Source organism: Phyllobates terribilis, unplaced genomic scaffold (genome assembly GCF_046119375.1).
Source record: "Phyllobates terribilis strain yellow unplaced genomic scaffold, ASM4611937v1 Scaffold_8__6_contigs__length_399053987, whole genome shotgun sequence".
Classification (NCBI taxonomy): domain Eukaryota; kingdom Metazoa; phylum Chordata; class Amphibia; order Anura; family Dendrobatidae; genus Phyllobates; species Phyllobates terribilis.
In genome coordinates this window covers 321391931-321405382 of record NW_027362768.1, presented here as the reverse complement: position 1 = coordinate 321405382, position 13452 = coordinate 321391931, and the positions used below count along the sequence as shown (strand labels likewise).

The 13452-nt window shown below is 41.9% G+C and overlaps 1 protein-coding gene across 7 annotated transcripts in view; it reads left to right on the top strand.

Moving 5' to 3' along the window:
• The window catches only part of ERC2 (ELKS/RAB6-interacting/CAST family member 2), a 1561275-nt gene that overhangs the window by 150435 nt on the left and 1397388 nt on the right, over positions 1-13452 (top strand). The gene's annotated exons all lie outside the window — the stretch shown is intronic.

Here is a 13452-nt window from a genome sequence, read left to right as displayed (position 1 = left end):
TGCTATCATCATGTATTACAGAGGAGCCTGTGAATGCTTCATTTGAGCAAAAAATGCTGAAGAGAGACTTGTCACAGCTGCCGTTCCTTATATATGAAGTTATTGCTGATCTACTTGCTTCCCACCCAGGAATACAGCGCAGTGCTTATATAATAGATTGGTCTTACATGAATGTGTTCATAATTATGGCCCATTAGAAAGATATTTCAAGAGACTGAACAAAAAAGGTTCAGGTTGGGTTTATAGAGGTTTATTTTCAAGAAAAGCATTCCTTGATGTGAACCACACGATCACTGGAACAAACAGGGAGTGGCGCAAGTCTGGTACTGTAGCACTGCCTGTCAGGACCCTTAAAGAAGCACTCCTCCTCCCATCAAAGTTTTTATCCTTTTTATATATTACAATCATCATATTATATAGCACTGTGTACTTACAATTGCTCTTTTTGACTTTCTACCCTGCTAAATCTTCTCTTTTCTCTCTTCTATGTAGAAACAGGAAGTGTCTTGTACCTGCAAAACTCATTCCTCTCTTCAACCCCTGACCCAGCTGCTCCCTCCTCCCCTCTGCCACGGACTTTTGCAGTGACTATTGACTCATATGGGGAAAATTGACCTCCTGTTTCTACAATAGAGCTTAAAAGTATTCAGCTAGTCAGTTTTTAATCATGTGATGTCATAGACCTAATCGAAAAGAGAAGAATTATCTGGGTAGAAAGGTAAAATGAGCAATTGTAAGTACATAGTGTTACGGATCCGGGTGGTGGAACCTCTGTGCCGTGGTACAAGGAGGGACCCAGAGGGGCGTAACTAAGTATCAACTCAGACCGACCCTGGTCGTACGGCGGCTAACGACTCCGTGACCAGGGAGGGACCAAGCAGAGGGACCAGGTGCTACTCTGGGGATGACCTTGTAAGAGAACAAGTGGCTCTCACTGGTCAGATGACTGGGACTGATCGGTATAGTGGATGGGCGCAGCAAGCAGGCAGAAGTCTCTGGATTAGCAGACAGGTGGTCACGGCAAGTGACGGCAGGAGCCTTCAGGTAGGCTATCAGGTGGTGACGGCAGGAGCCTCCAGGTAGGCTATCAGGTGGTCACGGCAAGTGACGGCCAAGCAGGCTGAAGTCTCTTGGTTAGCAGGCAGATGGTCATGGCAAGTGACGGCAGAGCCTCCAGGTAGGCTAGCAGGTAACAGGCAGGTAACAGGCGAGTGCTCCCAGGTGAGCAGGCTAGCAGGCACGACAGGTAGCAGGCAGGTAACTGGCAGGTGCTTCCTGGCAAGCAGGCGGGCTTGCCAATAGACAGACTGGCGGGTTGAACGGAAGACAGACTGTCGGGCTGGAGAGTAGTCAGGCTGGCGGACTGGAACAGTAGTCAGGCTGGCAACTGGACCTGAGGGCTGAAGCAGAGGTAAGAATACTTGTGCAACAACTATTGCTCAGGCACCTCCATTTTGGAGGAGGTGCCTTATATATGGGAGGTCCTCCGGCTATTGGCCGGGGACTCCTTAGGACGGCGTGCGCGGCCCCTTTAAGAGAGAGGGAGCGCACGCGCCCTAAGCACAGTGCCCGGGAAGCTGCTTGCGCCGGCAGCAGCTGGAAGAGGAGCGCGGGAGGACGCCGCGCGGGGAGTGGGGAGGTGAGAGGGACGGCGTCTCTGCCTGGCAGGGGGCAGAGACGCCGATGCTACACATAGTGCTGTATAATATAATTACAATATACTAAGAGGATAAAAATTTTGGTAGGAGGAAGGAGGAGTGCTTCTTTAAGGCTTCAGAACACATCAGATGAAAGTTGGCTGAACCCACTGATTTTGGTGGGATTGGCTAACCATCTGATTTGTACAGGGACCTCCTGACTCTTCCCGCGATAGATGATGTTGGGGCAAAGAAGGATTGGGGAGTTAGAATTTCAATACTTGATCCTTTTGTTTGTGTTTTCAGCAGTTTTCTCCTCTCTCCCCATTGAAAACACTTGAACACTCAGCAGAGCCTAGCGTTTCTATGAAGGGGAGAGTCAGGGAAGATAGCTGTCTGCCAAACTAATGTCCGGCCAACAGCTCTCTCATGTGTATGGTCATCGTAAGGTTGGGTAAGCATAAAAGCCGCTGAACCATTTGTTCTCCCAGGAGATAAGTTATGTGTGGCACCAGATTATTTCCAGGTGGAGAAGTCTGAAGAGCTGGCTGTTGGCTGAACAAGTTTTCCACCAATGTTAAGTATAAAAGCTTCTTAAGGGGGATGAATAACCAGTTACACAATAGAAACCAAATCAGTGATTAAAAAGACTGTTTTAACCTGATGAGACTGGTGTACTTACACTAAAAATCAATGTTAACATCGCAGTATGCAGTAATTCTTTTCAAATATTTGATTAAAAAAAAAGTTCACCTAGAACTGTATGACCAAGTGACAGAAAAGCTCTCCCCATGAGAGCTAATATGACTGACAATAGCAGCTGATTTTTTCTTGTTCAAAAACTGAAGGTAGGAGAAATCTAAATCCTGACAATTCCAATAAAATACATCCAGCCTATGAAGCCCATTAGGTTGTGTTCACACATAACAGAAATACTGCATTTTTTTATCTTTCATGATATATTTTTTACTTTTTTTTAAATGTTATTAAATTGTATTTTTTTTATTTCTTTTTTTGTTGCAGGTGCACCGAATATGCATTAATAGCTATTCTCTAACTGTTGAATTTTTGCTGCATTTTTTTTAATGTTTTCCTCCTGTATTTCATGCATTTTTGTGCAGAGTTGGTGCGACTGTTTTGAATTTGTTTTTTAGCACAGAAAAGCTTTGATTCTGCAATTAAAAACACACCTTTTGCATGCTTTTTTTTGATGCTCACCATACAACCTTTATAGTGAAAAAATGCCCAAAAATGCACAATTCCACAGTGTCTTGGTAGGCTTGAGTTTTCATGAAATTACACCCACTATGCTTGGAAAGCTAAAAGCTGCAGATTTTCTGCACAAAAAAAATGTAGCAGAAAAAAACTTCAGCATTTACACTAAATAGGAACATGACTTAAAGGGGTATTCCCATCTCCAAGATCCTATCCCAATATGTAATAGGTATAATAATAATAATAATAATATTTGCTAATATCTAAAATTAGAAATGTAGTATAGTTCTTCTGATAAGCTATGTTGCTTACTATGTGTAGAGAGCATTGAGGTAGCTCAGGTATCCATGATTATGACCTCTCATATAGTGACAGCTAGTTGTTAGTGGATACTTAAGCTACTACAATGCCCTGCAATAGGTAAGCGACATAGCTAATTAGGAGAACTATACTACATCTCTAATTGGAGGTATTTGCTTATATCATTATTAAAACACCTACTACATATTGGGATAGGATATCGGAGATGGGAATACCCCTTTAAGACTTACAGCTGAATTTGTTACAGTTTTATCCAGTCGAAGTAATGAATTATTTCTGAGCTAAACAGCCTGAACTCCAAGCTAATACATGTTCTTGCACTGATACATTGTAGCAAGTCGTGCTGCTCATGTTTATCTGTGTACCGGATGCAGTTGTAGCAAACATAGCTTTTTAGAGGGTATCCTTTGTCCCCAGAGGGGAGCATTCATTTTGTGTTAAAACCCATTTTTATAAAGAACATTCTAAGTAAATAAACCATTCACTTTCCCTGATGCTGAGTATGTTGCTACTTTATTGATGGATGTATATGTAATGAGCATAAATGATCAAATATGGATGAGCCTTATCCATACACCATGCTGTTTAGCCTACGTGATTTGGAATTCAGGAAGTCATTCATATCTAGATGTTAGCGTGAGATTTTAGGAAGTTGGAAAGTGGGGGAGATCTGGTGATAGTGTGTTCCTGTTGTTAAAAATTAGATTTTTTGTTAAATAATTTTTTTTAATATTTGCGTCATTTTTATTTTTTACATATCACAATCTATATAAAAAATAGAAATCCTGCAATTTTCCCATTGACCACTGGGCTTTATGTTTATTTTTATTTTTTATTTATTTTTTAGCAAACGTGATTGTGAACTGAGGGGAAGCTGTGATCTCACCTATTGTGAATGGTGTATCCCATGTTATCAGCTGTGTATAGAGGTGTTACCATGTTACTGTAATCCTGTCTGTGATGATAAGGAGCCTACTGAAAACTCTTCCTTAAAGGCCAAGAGCTACGATTGTAAAAAAAAAAAAAAACAGTGGCCAGAATCAATATTAAGTTTACAATTTTCTGTTTTAATTTTTTCCTCCCCTTCTTCCAAGAGCTATAACTTTTACATTTTTCCGTCCACATAGCAGTATGAGAGTTTGTTTTTTTGCAGTACATTTGAATGGCACAATTTCTTTTATCATATGATGTACTGGAAAGCCAGAAAAAAAATTCCAAGTGTGTTGAAATTGCAAAAAAAGTGCAATTTTACAATTTTTTTGGAGGGGTTTTATTTATCATGTTCAATATAGGGCAAAACTGACCTTACAATTTGATTCTCCAGGTCCATATGATTATGTAGATACCAAAGATGAATAGTTTTTTTTTTGTTTTTTTTTTTGGAAATTTGTAAAGGAAAAAAAAATTGTGTCGCCATGTACCGAGACCCATAATGCTTTCAATTTTCGTGATATGGGGCTGGGTGAGGGCTTATCTTTTGCGCCCTGAGGTGCTGTTTTTACTAATACCATTTAGAGAGTAGATAGTGTTTCGATCGCATTTTATTGCAATGTTGCGGTTGCCAAAAAAACCCGTAATTCTGGAGTTTTGATTTTTTTTCTCATTATGCCGTTTATCAATCAGATTCATTTATTTTATATTTTGATAGATCGGAGTTTTATGAATGCAGTAATACCAAATATGTGTATTTTTTAATATTTTTAATTTTTTATTTTTAATGGAGCAAAAGAGGGGTGATTCAAACTTGGTTTTTTTTTCAGATTTTTTAAAACTTTTTTTTTCACTTTTTTACTTTAATAGTCCCCTTAGGGGACTTGAAGCTACGATCGTCTGATCGCTTGTACTATACATGTATATGTATAGCTAAAATCATGATCTCCTATAAATGCCAGCTACAGGCTGACATTCACAGTAGAATAGTCATGACAAGCACGGAGGTCTTCAGCAGGCACGTGTTAAATGCCGTTGTCAGGGATTAACAATGACATTTAACAGGTAAACAGCTTTGGGTGGAGCTCTGATCCACCTGCGGTTATTAAAGGCACATGATATGCCGAAAAAGATGCGGGCTCGGCGTGTGAGCCTGCATCAAAATCAAGGATACGACATGTGACATATATGTATGTACATCATATGTCGTGAAGGGGTTAATAAAGATTATGATATGGAAAAAAAAATAAAACATTGCCATTTTTTTTGAAAATATACACACAGAAACCTGATATAAACAGTAGCTCATTTTCCGGTGATGGCTTCCCTTCAAGCAATTTTCCTACACTACATAAAACATTTCTGTCTGCTAGCCAGGTTTGTTAGTTTGCCTGTTACCGGAAACCCCATTCTTTAAGGGGTTCTCCAAGAATGAGATAAAATGGAGTCCCTGATATAATTCAAATTTCAGGCCGTCCTCGTCACCGGCCAGGACAGGCGGCAGACATACATCTCAGTAGGCTGCCAGGAGCATGGCTGTGATATATGAAGAAGTATGTCTTAGCCCACATTGCTCTCGGGGAGGAGATCTCCAGTTTCATCTTCCTCCTCCTCTTCTTATAGTAGGAGACTGACTGCGCCCAACTGGAAAAGAAATAAACTTTGAGGAGGATGAAGCTGGAGATAACCCTCATTGTGCTCACATATAACACCCCTGCTTTGCCAACTGAGGTATGTATGATACAGCTCTTGTCTGTTGAGACACATAAATTGTCTGAAAATTCTGGCCCATTGAGGCCTCATCTGTCTAAACCTTCTAACAATCAAACTGGCTTTTTTTGCCCATAGCAACCAATCAGAGCTCAACTTTCATGTACAAACCTTTTCTGGGAAAATGAAACCTGCGCTGTGATTGGTTGCTATAGGCAACAAGGCTCAAATGAGGCCTTTTATGTAGAACAAATTAATTTAGTACGTTGGCTACCAGTTTCATACACTATATAGCCACTAAGTGACTCAACATTTATTTGTGGCGTTTGCTGCTTAATTCTCTTGAGGCCTCGCTTAATCACAGCGACACAAGACTGTTTCCTCGAAGGCGACATTTATTTAGTAACGAGACAGCTTAATTTCTGCCGAGCCATTTGGGTTTATGGTAATATCCTGTAGTGACCCAGACAGAATGGCTGACGTCTGTGTAAATGATCACTGCACGTCTGAGCAGATGGCGTCCTCTCGGTGACCAGCGTTACAATTTACTCGTTATTATAATGATGTCTTCATTACACCCAATAGTAAAAATTATTGCATTTAAGCGGTATAGGCGCCATTTATCCTTAACATTAAATTACCATGAAATACTTAACCGGCTCATGTCTTTATTACCTTTTTTTCCCAGGGCTCTTTGTTCAACCTAATTAAGATCATATTGTGATAAAAAAAATGTATGCCTGAAAAGATTATTAAAAGTCCTGTACACTTTAACATCCCCTGACATGAAAGCCGCCAGATAAGTGGCGGCGTATACATGAAAACCGTAACTCTTGTGGATCGTGTACCCACCGCGCCAGGGGCCGGGATTATCCTGGAGGGGTGTAACTAAGCAGCTACCTTTACTGGAGCCCCTGATGGTGACGTCTGGCTTGAGCGGTCGGTAGCTTCCAGGTACCCCAGGGCTGTGTTCGGAGCAGCAGCAGCTGACCCCAAGGGTCAGAGACGCTGGATCAGATACAGTGTCACAGACAGAACAGGACGGCCACTGGCACGGGTTCAGACTGTGCGTCTTCAGGATAGCAGACTGGACGGCCACTGGTACTGGTACAGACAGTGCGGCTTCTGGATAGAAGACAGGACGGCCACTGCTGGTACTGGCACAGACTGTGCGGCTTCAGGATAGCGGACTGGATGCCCACAGGTACTGGTACATACTGTGCGTTTTCAGGATAGCCGACTGGACGGCCACAGGTACTAGTACAGACTGTGTGGCTTCTGGACAGCCGCTGATACTGGTAAAGACTGTGCGGCTTTAGGATAGCGGACAAGACGGCCACAGGTTCTGGTACAGACTGTGCTGCTTCTGGATAGAAGACAGGACGGCCACTGGTACTGGTACAGACATTGCGGCTTTAGGATATCGGACTGGACGGCCTCGGGTGCTGGCACAGACTGTGTGGCTTCATGATGGCAGACAGGATGGCCACAGGTACTGGTACAGACAGTGCGGCTGCTAGATAGAAGACAGGATGGCCACAGGTACTGGTACAGACTGTGCGGCTTCTGGATTGAGGACTGGACGGCCACAGGTACTGATGCAAACTGTGTGGCTTCTGGATAGAAGTCGAGTCAGGAATGGAAGCAGTATACAGGTTAGACAGCACTAGATCAGGATGAGATAAAGCAGACAAGGGGACCTAACAACAGGCAGGCAAGTAACTAATTAGCAGAAATGTTGTTCAGGCACCTCCCAACAGTTGGAGGTGCCTTAAGTAGTAAGTGTCTCCCAGCTATTGGTTGGGGACATTTTAGGAGAGTGCAAGCTGTCTCTTTAAGAGACAAGGAGCACGTGCACATGCCCTAAGCGCGCTGCCAATGGGATCTGCCAGGTGTGTGCGGACCCTGGGACGCAAGAGGTGCAGATGAGCGGTCTGGGCGGTGAGTGAGTTGGCGACTTTGCCGGGGAGAAAAAATGGAAGCATACAAGGACGCCGGTGCTACAAAAAACAAAATGGCTTTCAACTTGAGAATTGAATTATAGTCTTGTATTTGCGTTTAGGACAGAAGTTTTTATATGTATGTTTGTATTCAGTGAAATAGAGTTCTGTGGCTATAAGTTCATAGAAGGAGCCCACGGGACCTTTAGGATGTGAAGAGTGTTTATGTGAAAGAATGGGCCAAAATCACACCTGAGCAATGCCTGCGATTAGTTTCTCCATACAGGGGTGGGGAGTTGTAACTGTCATCACCAACAAAGGCTTTTGTACGAAGTATTAAATAAATTTCAGTTAGCGCGTTCAATACTTTTTCCCTGTATGATTTCTCATTATTACACTTAATTTATGGACATCTATGGATTAATTTCTTTGCCTGTGTGGATTGGATGGGTTTTTACTGACATCTGGTGAGAATTTCATTCTTTTGTCGTTTCTTGTTTTACAGTACCAGCAAAGTGAATGAGATATTTGAAATCTCATGCATATGCTGCACGTTTTATCCTCGTCGAGTAGAACCATCAAAGTGTTTTTTTTTTTAATCTGAGGCATTTAAACTCTCACTATTTTTGCAGTGTTTTTCACCCATTCATATCGACAGAAAAACGCAGTAATAAAACATATTCAATATGCTATAGAATAAAATAGACTTTTAGACAACGTGTTTATCACGTGATATATTTGCAGGAGTGTCACAGACTTATTCTGTTTTACAGCAGGAGTGGTCCTGTAATTTATTTGGGAACATTTTAGTAATTACATGTTGGACTTTGGTGCCCTCTGGTGGATACTTTGTATTGATGCACCCAGTATCAAAGATTACATTAGTTACCTACATGTTAGGCAGTTTTGAATTAATGGATTTTATATTTGATGTAGTAGCCTTTTGTGATTTGGTTATGGAGCACCAGTCTATAAGTTTATACAACCATTTATGCATTAGATTGTGAATACTAAGTTGCACTTGCTTCGCATAGCTTTACAGTATATAATGCCTAGTGTAGAGCCTGACGGGTGAAAGAGAATCCTTGTCATCCATTGCCCCCTCAGGACCCGCATTAGGCATAAAGCAGTATATTAGTTATGCCTGAAATGTTCCTTTAATTAGAAAACACATAAAATGCTGTCCTTTAACTCTGATTCCTGTCTGTGCTCGCTTGCCTGTGACTGCAGTATGCAAATGCATTTGGTGTCAGCGGGTTGAGGATGGAGGAATCTGATAAAAAATCCCAGCGAATAAGGATATTGTATAAGTACGGCTTTGTGCAGGCAACATATAAAATTGGATTTGATGTAAATTTGTCACCACCAGGTTTTTGCTATGTAATCTGAGTGCAGCATTATGTAGGGGCAGAGACCCTGATTCCAGCGATATGTCACTTACTAGACCGCTTGCTGCAGTTTTGATATAATCACACTTTTATCTGCTGCAGATCTACCAGTTCTCTGAATGCCGAGCCATGTATAAACTCGCCCACACCACTGATTGGAAGCTTTAGCTTTTTGTGTACACTGTGCATAGGCAGGAAGCAGCCAATCAGTGGTGGGGGTGGGATTAATCACAACTTATGAATATGGAGGACTACATGGCAGATGGTTTACTAGTCCTCTAGTGATAATCTCCTGCTGATTAAACAGGCTTTTTATCAAAAATATAGCAAGCAGCCCAGTAAGTGACACATCGCTGGAATCAGGGTCTCTCTAAACATTATGCTGCTTTCAGATTCCATGGTAAAAATCTGGTGACAGATTCCCTTTAACATTACACCCCATAGTGTGTCCCTTTGTGGCTGCTCTTGCACTAGTCCCATGAAGTGCAATATCAGGAGAGCTTTCAATGGTCCCAATAGGGTAGTCAACCTTATTTCTTTTTTTATCTCTACAATTTATAAAAAATCCAGAAAGCTTATATTTTAGATAGATTGTAAGTTTTATATGTCTAAAGTCCAGAATAGTAGAGGAAGACAATATCACATTGTACGGGCTGTGCTGCGCTAGATGAGAAGCCTTTTGTGCTCTGAATTGGAACACAAAAAGCATCTCATGTAGTGCAGCACAGCCCGTACAATGTGATATCATTCTCCTATACTATTATACATCTTGAAGAAGAATATTCTCTCCAGCCTTCACACAACACCGCCAGGTGAGCACACAGTTCTCCTTTAACTATCTCTAACAATCACCAGGTGAGCACACAGTTCTCCTTTAACTATCTCTAACAATCACCAGGTGAGCACGCAGTTCTCCTTTAACTATCTCTAACAATCACCAGGTGAGCACACAGTTCTCCTTTAACTATCTCTAACAATCACCAGGTGAGCACACAGTTCTCCTTTAACTATCTCTAACAATCACCAGGTGAGCACGCAGTTCTCCTTTAACTATCTCTAACAATCACCAGGTGAGCACACAGTTCTCCTTTAACTATCTCTAACAATCAATACTGCTCTATGTGTGTGCGCTTTTGTCCCCCACACAATTCTTAAAGGGAACCTGTCACCAGGCTTTTCCCATACATCCACCACCATTAGGGCTTTATTCTACAGCATACTGGAATGCTGTAAAAAAAAATCCATAATCCAGTCTGCAGATCCCAAAAAAGACCTTTTATTATACTTACCGATGGGGCGGTCCGGTCCGATGGGCGTCTCTGGTCTTGATTTGGCCCCTCCTTTCTCCTTGCAATCGCTGTCCTCCTGCCTTGCTTCATGTAGAGGATGTGTCCTACATCATCCACAGTGTCCCCATCACGCTCCTGCGCATTTCTCTCTGCCCTGCCGAGGGAAGAGGAAAGCACTGTAGGGCGCATGCGCCGGCCTTACCTATGGGTTATCACCGCACTTCTCCTCTCCTGGCACATGGGCACTGTAGTACTTTGCTCTGCTCTCGGCAGGGCAGAGAGAAGTGAACCTGTGCAGAATCGCAGTGGGGACACTGGGAAGGAGGACGACGATTGCAAGAAGAGAGGAGGCGCCGCTTCAAGACCAGAGACGCCCATCGGACCAGACAGTGCCATCTGTGAGTATAATAAAAAATATTTTTGGGGGTCTGCAGACCAGATTGGGGACTTTGCTACAGCTTTCCAGGATTCTGGAAAATTGCTCTAATGGTGATGGCTGTACTTTATATGGGGACAACTTTGTGGCCTGTTGCCTTTGAAGTCCAGAATAGTAATATAAATGCTTTACTGTAAGTCACTGCAAATTCTAAAACAGTAACAACAGTCACATAATTTTGTGCAAGTTCCTCCAGTTTCCCCAAAATTTCATTTTTTATGGACAGTGAAAAAAATAAAAAAAACATTTTTTCTATTGGATTGTCCAGGAATTATGGATGATTTATCGCCCTACTCCAGGATTGTTGTAGAAGGGATTGTTCGCTACGTGACAACATAAGCGACCATGTACTGCTCACGTATCGATTGTGAATTAAACTCATCTCCAGGACATCTTATCACACATTATAGACTCAGGATATCAGGCGCGTTCTCGGATATACAAGAACATTGTGATTCTCTCGTCTGATACAAACAAGCCGTTGTGATTAAGGCTTATGTTACATTGATGGGCACATTCTCCCTTATGAATATTTAATACCCAACTGATGGTAGCGCAATTAAACAGATGAATTAAGAGCAACTAGAACAATCAACACATCAGTCTTATCAGATTTTCATTAAAAGCCCATAACATTCTCCTTACCTGCGTTTCAGACATTAGATGGATGTTTTACATTTTACCCAATATATGATTAGTGTTACCCTAAGCTACATCATAACGTTTGCCCATATCCTAATACAATAATGAGTGTCTATATTATAAATACAACTATGTTACAATTTAAGAAGAGTTTGTATAAGAACTCATTCACGGGAAAATTACCATTTTTGTATAGTTTACTTTTTTTGCATTTATTTAGTTATGAAAAGGAGCTCTATGTGTCACGGGGATACCGCGGCAGAGTGGAGTCAGAAGATTGCAGCGTCCGGTGACACATACACCTGCAATAGTTAGAACAGCTTCACCGTCCTATTAGTGGTTCTGGCTTTCGTTGCTCTGTTGCTGCAAGGGTTAAACTGCTTAGTTGGACTCTTGGAGTTCTCTGTCTTTGTTGTATCTGCTGTTCTGAGTTTGTTACTCCCTGCATGTTTAAGAACCCACCTCCTGGCTTCGTTCTTTGCCAGTGATAGTTTTCCATTTCCTGGTTCGGAGTTGAAGGAGAAGTTCAGTGTTAGTAGCAGGAGTTTGGAGTGATTTTCAGAACATTTCTGTGTGGAGTTGGTTTGTGTGTTTTTCTTTCTATCCTCTCCATTTTGTTTTTTCCCCACCTACACCTCCCATTTCCCACTCAATTGTTTTGTGAGTGTATTTGTATGATTGTAGTTTTCCTTTATGCCTGTCTGTTTACTCCTGTCTGTCTGGTTTGGTTTGTATTATCATATACACTTCCATCCCATACCTCCCTGGGTGGGGGAGTAAACAGATAAGTGTTATTATAGGAGCATAGCAAGGTACGAGACCCCGGTGTCTCCACCATCAAGAGTAATCTGGGGGACAGGGATAGCCTAGGGTTCATCTATCTTGAGGGACAGGGTAGGTGCTCATTGTCCCTGGCAATAACGTCACACTGACACTATGTATATGTGCATTGTACATCAGTGGAAATGTGTCCCTTGTCACACATTGTCATGACTTTTTCTCATTTAGACAACATGTGGAAGTACTAGTTCTTCTTAAAGAGACCAACTAAGTATGGAGCCTTACTGGCTCCATGGGAGAAAATTATGCAGATTAGCTCTTTTTTCAGAATGAATGAAACTATGTCACAAGTACCACCCAGGAAAAGTAGCTACCCTATTAGTAAGTGTCCAACCCTCTGTGTCACATTGTTTGCCCCTCATCCGTGTAGAGCAGAATCTGGCTGGCCAAGTATGACACTGTTTGGGCAACGTGAGGGAATAACTGATTCTCCTTGAAGACACCAGCTGAGAATGAAGCCTAGAAGGCAATGTTCCATGGAAGAATAGATTGTAAATGATCTCTCTTGCAGAAAGAAGTAAACTTTTAAGTACCTCCTAGGAGAGGTAAATACCCTACAAGTCAATGTCTGATCCTTTAATGAGCCCTGCAACATGACCTGGGATAAATGCCAAGCCAGAAACTCATCCACAGCAAATTTAGGAATGTTTGCCCCATATACCATTTTCTGTCTGTCTATTTATTTTCATATTCATTTTGCATTCTTCTAACCTGCCACTTGAGGTGACGTTATCACCCAGTGTCATGAATGGTCCATGCCGTGTTCCACCATTAGCTCTCGCATAGTTGTTGCTGCCTTTGGACAATTATTGAATAATCACAGAATATGCCATGACGGTCTAATTGATGCAGGTCACTTCTCCAGTGGCCTACTCTTCTGCCGCCGGGGATGGTGAAGTGACTGGGCATGCATAACTCTCTCCTTTCACTTCTGTAGGATTTCCGAAAGTTATCTAAATGTTGGCTCAATTTTCAAAACTTCCTTAAAGATAAATGGAAAGAGCCACACAAGCGCTGCCACCTGCCCATTCCTACCGCAGCCCTGTCTCGAAATAGGTACAAGTAAGAAAATTGCCATAAATGTCTGAAATGAGAAATAACCAC